The sequence below is a fragment of the Vanacampus margaritifer genome, chromosome 4, assembly GCF_051991255.1.
Source record: "Vanacampus margaritifer isolate UIUO_Vmar chromosome 4, RoL_Vmar_1.0, whole genome shotgun sequence".
Classification (NCBI taxonomy): Eukaryota; Metazoa; Chordata; class Actinopteri; order Syngnathiformes; family Syngnathidae; genus Vanacampus; species Vanacampus margaritifer.
This window is the reverse complement of record NC_135435.1, coordinates 24504410-24520394: the sequence shown is the minus strand read 5'-3', so window position 1 is coordinate 24520394 and position 15985 is coordinate 24504410. Positions and strand designations below refer to the sequence as shown.

Genomic DNA, 15985 nt, shown 5'->3' with positions numbered 1-15985 from the left:
TAAAAAAAGTCTGCAATATAAGCTTTTTAACTTTTATATAGTTCGTGCATAGAGGAAGGCTTGAAAATGATTTTAATAAAAGCGTTCTCATTTGTGTATTCAGGGCACAAGGTGTGTACAAGGAAGGTTGGGATGTTGAAAGTGGAGTGTGACTTTGGAATAAAAGCTTTTCTGACTTTTACAGGTTTTCACATGGCTAAATGGGTTTCGGCAACTGTGCTGAAGGGGTAATATGGTTTAAAAGGTTGTTTTTATTAAAAGGCCATTTGCATTCGGCAACTTTGCTGCAACATTAAGTAGGTGCGTGGCTGAAAAGGTTTTCCCCAACGACAAACGCGCAAACAGATCAGGACACAGAAACTTGAAGCTCATCTCCCGGGAAGACACTCCTGTGCCAAAATGGAGATCAAGTTCACAAGCGCTAAAATTAAAAAAAAAAAAAAAAAAAGAGCACAACGCAAGCCACCTGCTGCCTGTAGAACAAAACAAGTAGAGAAGATCCTAGGTTAGCGTGGGTCCACACAAAAGCAGCCGCCCGCCGTCAATAATGGATGAAGAGTCATAACCGTGCTTATTGACTTGTTGCTTCTTGTTCTTTTCAGGGGCAACCAGCTGTGTTGTAGGAGAAAGTCAAGTCGCTTAACTGAGTCGTTTATCTGCGGCTTGACTTACCGAGCCCAAGCTAAGATTATTTTAGGAAATGAGCAAATATCATATATCACATATGTCACAATATTGTATACCATAAATCATAATTTTTCTCACAGATGAATAAAGTGTTCATCTGTCCACAGTATCTACTGTATCTAGCTAGCTAGCTAGCTAGCTAGATACAGATACAGATGCAGCCTGCTAGTAACTTACTCATTTTTAGTTATTTACTTACTGACTTCAGTTAGTCCGTCCATCAAGTTATCCAGTCAGTTAATTAGTTTCTCAGTTTGTTGGTTATGCAGTTTGTTAGTAATTCGTTTTTACTTAACTTTAGTCAGCTAGTGCAGTCTTTTTTTTTTTTTTAAATCAATAGGTCAGTGAGCAGTCAGTCATTTACTTTGTTTGTTTGTTTATAAGTGAGACAGTTGTTTTGTCAGTTAGTTAATCAGCCAGTTCATACAATTAGTTAGTCAGTCATTCAGTTAGCAAGTCTGTCTAGTTAGTTCACTCAATTGTACTCAGGTAAACAATCAGTCATTGACTCAATTTGTTGCCCAGTCACTCTGGGTCCATTTCACAAAGCACGCTCAACAAACATCAAGACTAACCCTGAACAGCGAGTTGACATGCCCTGAGATAGGAAACTCTGCGTTTTCGGTTCCAGGACAGCTGATTTGTGTCACAGTGAGCTAATGGGGAAGGACCCAAATGCAGGGAGGCGGGAGAGCCATGGCAGGGATGCATGGAACACAATTTATTTAACAAAAAACACTAACACAGGTACTGGGTAAAACTCTAAATAAACATAACCAATCTGAAAAGACCAAAAAATCAAAGTAACAACAAAATACAAGAGTGGCGACAACAATGATCCAACAAAGACCGAACGAAACCAGGAAACTAAACAAAAGCCAGTTTCAATGTATCCTCACAAGTTTCTTACCGTTTACGACGTTCGTCCAAAAGACGGCGCGGTTTCGGAGCTTGAAACCGATCACCTCCAGAGTGGAAGGATTTCAATACTCCTCCAGCGATGACGTATTGGTCGCCAATTCTCGCGTGACTGCGTGTGACCCGTCAGTCTATCAAACAGCAATGGTGGATAGTTGTGTCGTTTTGTGCAGCCTCCTTTTGCAGCAAAATATTTTGCTTCTTTATTCCCACGCTCAACTACGTTGTACTTGAATCACCCGCCATTGTCACTTCTCCCGTGTCCGTCTTTTTCCATGTTGTTTTGATACATGCAAAGCCATGTTTGTTCTGTAGATTGCAATAAAGTTAGGGGAAAAAAAGCGTTTGTCTTCTCTGCTTTCCATTAACTCCCTGTGGCTGCGCAACAGCGCCACTCCAGTCTTGGCATATACATTACAGCCGTTAAACGTCCTCAGCGTCTACTTTTGGACACACGCAAGTCTTGAAATGATTCTCTGTGTACGAGATTTATTTGAGGAATGAAGCTTCCGCCTGGAGAAGTCAACTGACGAGACGAGAGACACCTGGACAAGACACAAGTGGCTGGAGGAGATGATTGGATGACACAAGGGAACAGGTTGACGAGCACAGGTGAAAACAAAACCTAACGAGCAAGACAGGACACAAAGCCAAAACGGCAATTTGAGGTAGATATATAGTTATATCAACGCAGAGTAGTTTGCCACTACACTAAAAAGTCCACATCAATGGAGCCCCGATTCGTCGAGTCACCATGGCAACGAAGCGCAGAGCGCGGTGCCGTCCTCTGATTCCGCGTTTTTTTTGTTTTTTTACCCCTCTCTACTGAAAATCTTAATGCATTCAAATGGCAAATTTGAACATGTCTTTAGAAAAAAAGTGCAACACCGCAGCGGCTCCCCAAAATGGAAGGCGGCGTGGGTTCGATTCGGCCGCCTAGCGAACCGATTCCAGAATTGCACGCTGTAATATCGCGATATTTTGCAGAATCAATTTTTTCTAACACCCCTAATAATAATAATAATAATAATAAAGTATGAATGCAACAATTATGTCTCATGTACGTGAATGAGAGGATGAAGTTGCACCTGCCCCTTTGCCCAAAAAAAAGCTATCTGTGACTACAGTGACGCATTTCAGTCAATAAAAAACACACACAAAAGATTGAAGAATTTACTGCGCCTCCTCCCGCCACCGTGACAGTTACACTCACGCATGTGTAATTTGTTTGTATTACGCTTAAAACGGCCTGATATCACCTGCTTGCCTTTCTTTTCCAAAGCGCACCTCGAACACGTTCACACGTGTACACACACAAAAGGGGACGCTCGTGTCATGTACGAAGCTGATTTAAGGCGGTGAACAAGAACTCAATTAAAGTGAATTGGACACAGTAAGGTGTTTTATTGACACTACCAAATAACAGTACAGGCAGTTTGTACTTATTATAGTGATACATGCGTGACTGTCCTGGCAGCTCGGTACACTACGGCTACATTAACAAAAATGATGTACTGTACACAGTTTTATGTCAACTGTGGTTAACAGAAAATTGCATTGGAGTTTTAAAGCACACCTCTACGCATTCAAAGAGAGAAGACTCGGGCCTCCAGCCAAGCACATTTAGTCTACAAAGCTATCAACTGATTTAAAGCAGTGAAGAAGAAATCAATAGAAGTGAATTGGATACAGTGGAGAGAATAAAGTAGGCACGCTATTAAGATGCAAACAGCGTCTGAACACCTCCCCTCGCAGCAAAAAAAAACAAAAAAAAAAAAACACAACTCTTTGCAATCTCTTCAAGCTGCTTCAGTGGCGTGTATATAGAAGTCCTGTGAGATTGGAGCTGCAGGAATAAAGAAGGTATCTGTACTCTTCCAGGTCAGCCATGCCCTGTTTGGGAAGGTTCGGAATTCGAGATCCAAGGATAAACATCGGCTCCCGGGAGAGGACGCTTACTCATGGTCGGGGAGAAATGAGCCTCTCCGCAAAACACAACCACAAATAAAGACGAGGTAAAGGAAGGAGAGTTAATTCTTCACCTGATGCTTCAGGCAACAACTGTGACTTGGAAATAAAAGTGAAAATAACAAATTGGTTGCATCTATAAACCAGAATGGCACGTAGACCTCCGGCCGGCCCAAACAATCCAAAACAAGCCTGATTGAGTTGTTAGAATGGGAAGATAACATAGCAGCTAACGTGTTTCTACGTAAGTATTTATTGTTTATTATATTTATTATGGAAGAAGGACCATCAAAAAAAGAATTTCAAATCACAATTGCAATATTGAGAGGGGAAATGTTCATTATTTTCAAAATTATTCAACCCGTCGTAGTAGTAGGTGATGCTGGATTTCACTTTCCTTGCTTTCCTTTGATCCTTCCTCGGGTCTCCTGACAACCTCACGACTCTAGCTGGATTCTGAAGTATCCGGTTTAGGTGAACGGTATGGGATTTTTTAATAGGTTTTAGGTGAATTAATGAGTGCACACTCACACACACACCCGCACATGCGCATACTCACGCACATACAAAAAAAAAGAAAAAGAGAAAAATGAAGAGAGAGAAAGCAATGATGATGACATGTCGAATCGGTAAGATTACCGAATGAACAATACTGAGCTCTCCCTTAAAAATAATCATAATAATAATTCAACCCTACAGTACCCATTAACCGTAACAGAAACAAAACAAATGTTGCTTATTATCAACACTTCAGTACGTTTGTGGCATAAAACTTTTGAATCGAAATCGAAAACAGCTACTCAAAGAACATTTTGTCTGCTCTATAATAGCGAAGAAAAAAAACTGCCGTTCCCCAAAATGTTCTTCACACGAAAAGAAAAGACAGAATTTAATCTTCTGTACAGACCGAGTAAAGACGACGTCATAGCAATGCTGAATGATGCCCCATAACGACACTTTAAAGAGAAACTTGCATCATTAATCATCTCCTTCTTCCTTCATAGCCGTGACAAGTGAGACAAGCAAATCCATGTTCGTGTATGTTAGCGCGCACACAATAAATAGGACAGCCGAGTAGATTAGTCCCTGAAGAACACAATGGATCTTCTTTAAAGGGATGCTTTTTTTCCCCCCGTCATCATTCAACTAGCTCAAATGAACCAATTATTTTTTTATGAAACAGTACGCCAATTACAAGAATACATCAGCTCTCTCCCATCGTCGGTTATTCACGCTAAAAGCAAGGACATTATTGTATGACAGCAGACCTCAAAAGGAAATGGAAGCTTAAACTGAAGCTGAGCTCAGCCCATGGCTAGAAATAATGTAGTATAACTAAATGTACTAATGCAATACAATGAGTATCCGGGCCATACTTACAGTAGACTATTAAAAATAACAATAGCTGTTTTAGGAGAATAACCCTAGTATAAATTTTTTTTTAAAAGTTAATAGGAAAAAAAAAGTAATAATTTAGGTCGTAATTAGGGAGAGTTTAAATTTTATGAGAATAAAGTTGTAATTTAATTATGATATAGTCCTACTTTATAACTAATGCAAATTATGAAGAGAATGGATACATGTATATAATCCTACATTATGATGATAAAAGTCCTAATTGTTGCTTGGTTCATTTTGTGTTATTGTCAAGCAGATGTTATTGGGAAAAAAAGTAATGTGGCAAAACAAAATTCAAAACAATAATGTTGTGCGTGTTTTTTTTCTTTCAAGAAATAGTGGTCATATTACGAGGATAGTTTTATTTTTTTGTCACAGTTTGGAATTTTATGGGAAAATTTGCAATCTTTTGAGAAAGACATAAAGTTGGAATATTAAATTTATGAGAGTAAAGTTGTAATATTATGTGGAAATAGACATATTTTTCACAGCTAAAAGGTATTAACTTATTTGCTCCCAAAAATGTGTAAATATGTTCTATTTAAATGTTGTGTCCCAAAGACGTATTTATGCGTTTTTTATGCTATGGCATACAGAGGGCTTTGATGCAGCCTCTGAACTGAAAAGAAGGCATGAAGCAATGGTAGTTATTACACAAATGCCCATCGGGTGGCAGCAAAGTATAAGAAATCAACCAGGGCAATGTTGCAACAAACTGTTTCCCCCACTGTTTTAAACAGATTTGTGAATAATGATGAAACTTAGCTATATTCTAAAGCTAATTGCTGCAAAAAAACAAAAAAACAGATAGAAACATTATTTTTTTTCCTGATGAAAGAACATAATCTAATCTTTCATTTGGTATGTTCCATGTTTTTATAGCAATAGAACACAATATTTGGTGGGCCTTGCAATATCATTCAAAATCTAGTAAAACAGCCGGGAGCGAGGGGGGTTGCTTCAGTGAAAATGGCTGTGAGTGAATGATTATTAGTATAACAAGAAAATGGCATAGGGCAAAAGTCACATGTTCAGAATTTTTTTGTCAATATACAGAGTACAATGCATATACATAGTCAAACAAGCCTCATTACAATTTGGCTTGTTTATAGCGTTCTTAAATGACCAAATCTGTGCTCGGTAGCAGTAATTTATCCTAGAACCACACAAAGTGCTTTTTTGAACACCAAAAAGGGGGAAACAACTACATGCAATGTGATGAATTAAAATGCAAAAATCTTGTAACCCGATCTTCATTCTGCCCAGTGGAGAACACATTATTTGACTGTGACAACCCTAATCCTTTCCTAGCATCAGTTAAAGCCAGCCCTTCAGCCGGGATAGAGAATGATGCCAGTATTTTGAACATAATTACATCAAATATCTCTCGGTAGCTAAATATAAAAGGAACTTTATTACATTTCACCAACTAGCACACGTCGTACCTTTCCATTCTCAACCACGAGGCTCAAAGCTATTCAGTTTCTATTCTGGGATATACTCGCATACACAAATTCTCATTTTGTGGGAACAAGCTGTGACTGTGTAGGTTGATAATAAACTGCGTGTTTTAAAAAAAAAAAAAAAAAGTGTGAAAGATACAAAATGCGATGCGCTCACGGTCAAAGATTCAAGTTATTATTCACAATATGTTGCAAGATTTTAGTTACCCTCTTGAAATTGGTTTTAATTGTTGACAAATGATTCCCCAACTTGTCAGGTAATGACAATATTTGTGCAATCCATGACATTGTTTGGTGCTAAATTGACCACAACACTCAAAATTATAGTATCAGCTCGACGCATTTCCTGGCTGCTGCTGGCCCAACGTTTCCTAAACCTGCTGAAAACATTTGCCTTGGATACAAAGATGTGATGCATAGCTTGCAGGGTTTGTGTATTCATGAAAGTTTAAAACCTGTCATGTTTCATGAAGAGGGTGCGACAGGTTCAACTACAACAGACAAACCTGCCGGGGGGAAAAAAAAGGGAATTGACCGTGAGCTTTTTGCCGTACAATCTCAAGTAGCGCTCACAACAAAGAAACAAAACAAACACAATATTTTACAATTGCAGCATCTTGACTCAAATTTGGTTCTACCAGAATGAGGTCATCAAAATCTGACCGATTCGACTATGAAGTAGCTGAAAGATGTTGTTTACCTTTGATTTTCTTTTTTTTAGTCTTAGTCATGAATTTATTCAATTTGATAACTCAAGTACCCGATTGGATTAGACTGTGTTGATGATGTTCATTACTCTGTTCACAAAAATGTCGGCACGTCCCTGCTAGCTATTAGCTCTTAGACAGTGTTGGCTACGTTAGCATTAGCATGTATCCGTCATTGACTTTGCAAAGTCCACCAACGAGCACATCAGAGTTTATATCAAACTTTATATCTGCCTTACTCTTTCAAGAAACTTCACAATTGTTACGCTTGTGAACATTTCTCGAAATTTGTTTCTAAATGACAGTATGCCATCTCCTTCATCTTTATTAATCAAACAGCAGCTCAATAACTTTCAACTTCCAAACCCAACCAGATGATAAAACAGAATGTTCTCTCTTGCTGATCAAGTGAGTGATGTTACATAAAAGCCATATTTCTTCTCCTCTGAGTGCTAGCGGAGGGAGATGCGCAGCAGATTGCAGTCATCCGAGCTCTTATCCAAACACGGTTAACAACAACAAGCACACGCTAATGAACATGATGCTTCAGCCTCGGGGCGACACAAAGTAAAATGACTTATTCAAAGGCCAGGCAACAATAAAGGCTTACAAAGTCGAAAGTGATCAAATTGTGATGGCAACGCTTTAGATTTGTTACATTGTTAATTAATTCGGGGAGTTGAATGGAAGCTACAGAGCTCCTAAAGCATCCTAACGAGAAACCTTTGTATACTAATGAGAACGTTTCTCATTAGAATGAGAAAGTTTTAACGTGATAACTTACATTGATGTTTCTGCATTTGGCAATTTATTATTATATTATATTATTAGTATGGGATTTTTTTTTAATGGGCTTTAGGTGAACTGATGAATACACACACGCTCGCACGCACGCACGCACACACACACACACACGCACATACTCACCCACATACAAAAAAATAAATAAATATATATATATATATATATATGTGTGTATATGTATATATATGTATATATATTTAAAAAAAAAAACATTTATTAATTTTTTTAAATTGATTTGTTTGTTTGTTTGTTTTTTAAAAAAAAAGGAGAGCAATGATGATGTCAAATCGAATGAACAATACTGAGCTCTCCTGAAAAAATAAAAATAAAAAAATGAGAAAGTTTTCTCGATCCAGTGAGAAACACATTTCAATTTTTTCCCCTCATGTCACAGTTTGCCGGGCAAAATAAGTTTTTATTTATTTTCTATTCTGCTCACATTTAAGTCTAACAGTCCAGCGATTGGTTGCGTTTTCAGTGGCTGTTTGTGTAGTCACGGTCGGGCTTTTATGTCAATCGTTATAGCAACACTACTGATTGCTCTCAAGTTGATTTGCAGCGGAAGCAAAGGGCAATTTTCATATCGCGGGCTATTCAAACTTTTGTGGACATCATCTAATAGACGTCATATGTTTTTCATCATCATGTCGCAGACATCACCATCGCTGGCTGTAATTGGCTGACACAACAATAAAATACCAGCCATATAAAAGTCACATATAGCGAGCGAGCTAGTTGTCATAGAAAAGGTTGTAAAATGTCATGAGCTGCAGCGTGTTCGAGCAATAACAAGAAGGTAGCATGGCAAAAAAGATGCATGAATAATGTAGTTGTACGCGCACACACACACACACACACACAGCCACGGGCACACATTAACGGCAAAAACACACAAAAACAAATCACATCAAATAAATGCTTGATTATAATGTATGAAATGTTTCTGATCAGTCAGCTGAAAAACTAATTTCATTTTCTCATTAGAGCTCTTGCCCGGGGCTCCTTCTCATGTCAATGTTTATTACTTGCAAAAATAGAAAATGAAAATCATCTGGCGCGCTCGCAATCGGAGCTGAGAGAGACGATTTGCAATGGGGAAGGAGGAGAAAATGGGGAAAAGTGGGCAACAATTGAAGGAATCCATCTCTCTCTCTCTCTCTCTTTTTTTTTTTTTTTTTTTTAAAGAGAGGCAGTGGGTTTATAGCTGCTGTGACCTTTGCCTCTCTGGAGATTTGCTACTCTGCACTCATCCATCATCTTTATAATTCACTGTGGAGTCGCTCGGTGGATTGTTTGCGCCAGGTGACCGACACCATTAATGTTTACCATTTTGTCCTATATATTAGCTTCCCGAGGGACAAAAACAAACATCATTACGTATTCTCTGTGTTAACTCATTCACTGCCGTTGACGGCTATAGACGTCAGAAATTCATTTTAACCTTTTCTATCAGTTTAACTTTTTTCCCCCACTTTTGTTAACAAGAGTATGAAAACCTAGAACTATTAAAGTCATGCGATTAATTACAATAAAAAAATTTAATCACCTGATGCAATTAGAAAAAAAAAGATATTAAAAATTAGGAGCGTCAGGCGATTACAATTTTTCATTGTAATTAATCACATGACTTCTTTAGTTAACTCACGATTAATCACAAATTTTACATCTGTTCTTAATGTACAATTAAAAAAAATCTAGGTTTTCATACTCTTGTTAACAAAAGTGGGAAAAATGTGAAACTAATAGAAATAGTTCAAATGAATTTTTGACGTCTATAGCCGTCAATGGCAGTGAATGAGTTAAGAATGATACAGTTGAAGGAACATCAGTTGACAACATAGAATGCCTGACACTAGATTACACCACATTTGCATAAAGCTTTTGTTTACTGAATTTCTTTTTGGTTGTGAATGCATCAACTCATTCACTGCCATTAACGGCTATAGACGTCAAAAACTCATTTGAACTATTTCTATTGGTTTCACATTTTATTCCCACTTTTGTTAACAAGATTATGAAAGCCTAGAAAAAATGTATTGTACATTTAGAACAGATAAAAAATATATAAATTTTGAGTTTAAATATTTAAGAAATTAAACACAAAAGAAAATATTATTAAAAATTTGAGGCGGCAGACGATTAATTTTTTAATTGTAATTAATTGCCTTTCTTCAATAGTTAACTCATGACTAATCACATTTTATATCTGTTCTAAATATACAATACATTTTTTTCCTAGGTTTTGATACTCTTGTTAACAAAAATGGAAAAAATGTGAAACGAATAGAAATAGTTCAAATGAATTTTTGACGTCTATAGCCGTCAATGGTAGTGAATGAGTTAATACCATATTACAGTACACTACAATTTAATAAAGTAAGAAGCTTGCCAATCATTTTGTCCAGTCAATTTTTGAGAGTTTCAGATTTGGCTTTTGTTTTTCTCAGGTTTTTTTTTTTTGTGCTGTTCCAATGCAATCAAAAGAAATAAATGTAAAAACTAAAGCATTTGTAACTGCTAGAATTCTATAGGAAAAGTGCTGCGTTATCGAACGGTACACAGGCTGTATTCAAAATAACTTTATAGAGGAAATCATGAAAATAAAAATAAAATATTTTTTCGACCAGTTGGCAATGATACTTTGGAGTAAACAAGCATCTGTGAGTGAAGCGTAAGCTAGCAAAGCCAAAAAAACAAGCGCAAGGGGTCACCGCCCACCTGCCAACTTTGACTGACAGAAATCCACTTAAGTCTAATCATGCTAGAAGGAAATGCAAAAAGAGACTTCACTTACGTAAGGTTTAACTGCCTATTTTAAGTCTTGCTATAATATGAAGCGTCTTTTAAAGCCACGTCACACAAACACGTGTCCTGACCTTTCCATTAAGACCTCCTTTTCATTTATTTGCTGCCCAAGACACAAAATGTTTGCGTCAAATTTGAGTGCTCGATTTGCAACTGTTTTTGTTTTTTTTGGTCTTGGTTCATTTATATCCTGTCTTCTATAGTTCTACAAGAAGCAGACCAAGGAGAGGCCGCAGAGAAAGTTAGTGATTAGCATGTCTGCCTCACAGCCCAGAGGTTCTGGGTTCGAATTACGCACATACAAAAAAAAAGCCCCCCCCCCAAAAAAAAGAGAACTGTGATTTTATTTAATTTTTTTGGTCGGTGCTGGCTTTCACTTTCCTTTCTTTGATCCTTCCTCGGGTCTCCTGCAACCTCACGACTCTAGCTGGATTCTGAAGTGTTCGGTTTAGGTGAACGGTATGGGATTTTTAATAAATTTTTGGTGAATTAATGAGCACACACTCACACGCACGCACATATGCACACACACACACACGCACATGCACATACTCACGCACATACAAAAAAAAAGAAGAGAGAACTGTGATTTTTAATTTTTTTTTGTCAAACAATAACATCAATCACTTGGCTAACTATGCATAGTCATTCTTTTGGTCGACCAGGTAGTAGGTGATGTCTGGTCGGTGCTGGTTTTCACTTTCCTTTCTTTGATCCTTCCTCGGGTCTCCTGCAATCTCTCGACTCTAGCTGGATTCGGAAGTGTTCGGTTTAGGTGAACGGTACGGGATTTTTAATAAGTTTTCGGTGAATTAATGAGTACACACATACATCCGCACATGCACATACTGACGCAAATACAAAAAAAAGACAAAGAAAAAAAAAGAAGAGAGAACTGTGATTTAAAAAACATTTTTGTCAAACAATTGTTTGTCAAACAAAAACACCAATCAATCACTTGGCTAACTATGCATAGTCATTCTTTTGGTCGACCAGGTAGTAGGTGATGTTTGGTCGGTGCTGGTTTTCACTTTCCTTTCTTTGATCCTTCCTCGGGTCTCCTGCAACCTCACGACTCTAGCTGGATTCTGAAGTGTTCGGTTTAGGTGAACGGTATGGGATTTTTAATAAGTTTTCGGTGAATTAATGAGTACACACTCATACGCACGCAAATATGCACACACACACCCGCACATGCCCATACTCACGCACATACAAAAAAAGACAAAGGAAAAAAAAGAAGAGAGAACTGTGATTTAAAAAAAAAATTGTCAAACAATAACATCAATCCCTTGGCTAACTATGCATAGTCATTCTTTTGGTCGACCAGGTAGTAGGTGATGTCTGGTCGGTGCTGGATTTCACTTTCCTTTCTTTTCTTTGATCCTTCCTCTGGTCTCCTGACAATTTCACGACTCTCGCTGGATTCTGAAGTGTTCGGTTTAGGTGAACGGTACGGGATTTTTAATGGGTTTTTCGTGAATTAATGAGTACGCACTCACACGCATGCACATATGCACACACACACCTGCACACGCACGTACAAAAAAAAAGAGAGAACTGTGCTTTATTTGTATTTTTTTGTCAAACAATAACATCAACCAATCACTTGGCATAGTCATTCTTTTGGTCGCCCAAATTCATGACCTGGCAAAAATTCCTCTGATCGTCACAGACATTTTTTTTTCCCGAAAGAAATGTCCTTACTCAAAAGCCAGTCAGTCAATTAATTTAGCACAAGGACTTGAAAGGTCTGCCAAAAAAAACAACACATCATAATAACAAACAAAAGGATTTGTGGACTTCCAAGACACGGAGGCCACGAGGTGCATTGGACCCTCGCGCTCCCCTTTGGCTGGCCCCCGTTACCCGAACAAAGAGAGGACTCAAACAATGGATCACTCTGAGAGCTGAATGGATAGACGGGTCGAGCACTCTAACCCAACCCCCCCTTCAATTCCCTCAATGCTTTTGACAGAAACGTGCTTGTTCTTCCCAGTGAAGAACTAATGAAGATGGGCTGGGCAGTAAACTGATGAAATAAAATTTAAAAAAAAAAAACCCACAAGAATAGAAATAGGTTTGCCAGACAAATGCTCTCTAATGGAGCATGGCAAGAGTCTGTCTTGCGTTGTCAACTGTCCGGTTCTCGCAGTGCAGCTGTTCGACGCTGACGCTCGAAACAAGTCAGTCCTGCGCGTCTGGAGCTGGCGTCTGCTCGTGATTTGTTACGCAAAGTCACCGACCCAATGCGCGTGTATTTGCATGCCCTGAAAACTCGGAACGCTTTTGCAATTCCCTCAGAAGCAGAATGCAAATGCCAAAGCCAAAGAAAGACATTTTTGGAGGAGGAGACATGCACTACTCACAAAAAAGTTTGGGCTATTTGGCTTTAGAATGACATTTTTTGAATGAAACTACAATGCACTATAACCTTTACAGGTGAACTTAGCCCAGCCATGCCTCTGCGCTCACCTGTGAAATTACAAACATGGGGTCCAACCCGCCTCTGTGCATGATAAGCCACGGCGCCGTGCCAGACTTACACCCATCTCGAAAATAGAGTCCTTCTTTTTTTTGTAGCACGTCATCATGAACAGGTCACGTTAGTGGAGGGTCTTCTTTATCATCCCAATAGTTTGTCAGTGTGTTGAATGGCCACAATGACACTCGATGTCAGGTGTTTTTTTTTTTTCCATACACGTGTGTATATTGCCGTCTGTACACACAGACGAGGTCTGCAGGCATGCGAGCTGTTTGATCTTTAACCTCTGGCTGTGCATGTCATGAAGGTTATTTATTCATTTATTCCATTCCATTATCATAAAATTATATATAATATACAGGATAAAATTTAAAAAATATATCTAAATTAGTGTATGAAATAGAATTGAAGTAGACTGCTAAATAAAATAGTACATTCAATATAACTATTATTTTTATCATCAATATTAAAATATCAGCTCTGTAATATAAAGTAGTGTGTTATGTATAGTGTTTATTATGTATATAGTTTATTCATTGCAGTGGCATCTAAAAAAAAAATTCTACATTATATTATAATTCCATTAATATTTGCAATTATAACCAGATCATTCAAAACAGGATTTGCGATGCAGTACATTATTTTTTTTAATGATGTATTCAAATGAGTGCTCGTCTAACGACATACTAATGTATTTTAATCAGAGCACACAAAGCCTCAAGCCTGAATGCCATTGGCTTCAATTAAATTCAATAACTTTCATTAATAAGTTGCTTTTGAGTTCCAACACACGCATTAAATATTTTTATGATTTCAATTCTCTTTTTAATTACATTACAAATTAACAATTACCATTTTTTTTTTAAAATCACATTTGGATTTGTTTTGTGCAACGCAATTGGGAAAGTTGAGCTATTTGTAATATTTATATATGCAATGATAGTTGTTAACTTATTCATACTAACTATATACCTTCCCGCATGCTCATGACTCTCCCTCTCCCTCTCTCTCTCGATAGATAGATGATAGATGGATGGATGGATAGAATATTTACTTCTTTTAAATTTTTATTTTTACTGTACAGTAGCATATACTGTATATTCTTTCTTATTATTCTTAATTATTTCTCTTTATTGGAGTAAAATGCACGAATAATTCAGCCTAATTAAAAGCTTTTCATTGAACTATCGACAATTGTTTGTGTGCACTACGAAAACAATTGAATCATCACCTTGTGCAGTTTTGAACCCCTTTAAGCATCCCTCCTACGGCGCAACAGTAAATGTTTATAGAGCATACAGAGTAAATGAGTCATTATTGCTCATCTCTAACCTTTTCCTACCCCCACCACCTTTTGTTTGGCAACAGCTGTTATCATGGATTTCTTTTTTTTTCCTTCTTCTTCTTTCTTTTTTTTTTCTCTCGGTCAGCTGCGATTGCTGGGGGGCAAAACAGGAGCAGATGGTGTTTTGCTATGCATGAATGGAGCGTTGGAGGAGTTTGCCTTGAATAGGGGCAACTTTTCAATGGTGTCTACGCGCCACCTGCCTCTTGTGGCACGACATGGAGGGGGGGGGGGGGGGAGAGAAACGCTGGCCGGGCACCGTCCATACGTATCGATTATCACGGCGAGTGGTGGCGTAATGGCGAGTACGCCGGGCTTTGACGTAATTGGATGTGACACGGCGCGCTTTTGTGTAATCTATCACCGCCGCCGCGCTTAATCACTTGGGTTGCCATAGAAACATGTCGGCCAAGTTAATGGCTTTTATGATTACCAATCCAAGTGAGCTGCATTAAAAGAGAAGGGATGATAAAGTACAGATGGAATGGAGGATACTGCAGGATTTGGGATTGATGCAATACCAAGTAGATACAGGGCCAATATCAACCATACTGATGTTTCTTGAATAATACATATGGATGCATCTTCGTTTAACAACAAAAAAAAAGCCCTGTTTTCGGCTAGCACAAAGCGTGGTCTAATTTTTCTGTCTTTTGGTATTTCCGTAGACAGCCTGCATTTTCGCCGTTGTGGGAGTGAACACAGCCAACTTAGCGGCTCGTCTCATTCCCTTTAAATTCAGAGCAGGAGAGGCGCACAGTCTGACATGGTAAAAGCAGACGGACAGACGGACTTGCTGGCATGCAAAGTACGCTCATAAGATACTGCAAGAAGATCTCCCCTTGCGGATGATGTCAAATTGGCCTAGTGGTGATTATCACAAATTATCACTAGGTCGGTTTTCATCCACCAATTTTTATTTGAATTTTCAAGAAATGCGAAAATAAAACTGAACGGAAACGCTAGAAATTTGAAAAAGGGCCCAAAATTCGTTAAAAAAACTTTTTGACCCTTCGGGGGGGTGGATTTTGAAGCGTATCGGAATTTTTTTTTTGCTAATTTTGACTAACAGGTTTTGCGAATAAACGCTGACAAGACTGCGTCACACGTACGTTTGTAGTCACAATACAATAGCAGACGATAAAGTAATGTATGTTTGGGGTAAGATAAAATCAAGAAGCCAATATTAATGGTATTTTAGATGGAAAACAGCAAAGAAACGCTACGGTTTATCAAGCATTACAAAAGACTCTGGTTGGTAACCCAACGGGTAGTAGGTGATGTCTGGTCGGTGCTGGATTTCACTTTCCTTTCTTTTCTTTGATCCTTCCTCGGGTCTCCTGACAACCTCACGACTCAAGCTGGATTCTGAAGTATTCGGTTTAGGTGAACGGTACTGGATTTT

At 38.2% G+C, this 15985-nt stretch overlaps 1 long non-coding RNA gene across 1 annotated transcript in view; it reads right to left on the bottom strand.

The window, feature by feature from the left end:
• The window catches only part of LOC144050876 (uncharacterized), a 174038-nt gene extending 172302 nt beyond the window's left edge, over window positions 1-1736 (bottom strand). The window contains exon 1 of the long non-coding RNA XR_013293961.1: window positions 1598-1736. This is a non-coding gene — a long non-coding RNA (uncharacterized LOC144050876). The remainder of the gene's footprint in view (window positions 1-1597) is intronic.
• Between the last annotated feature and the right edge of the window lie 14249 nt (window positions 1737-15985).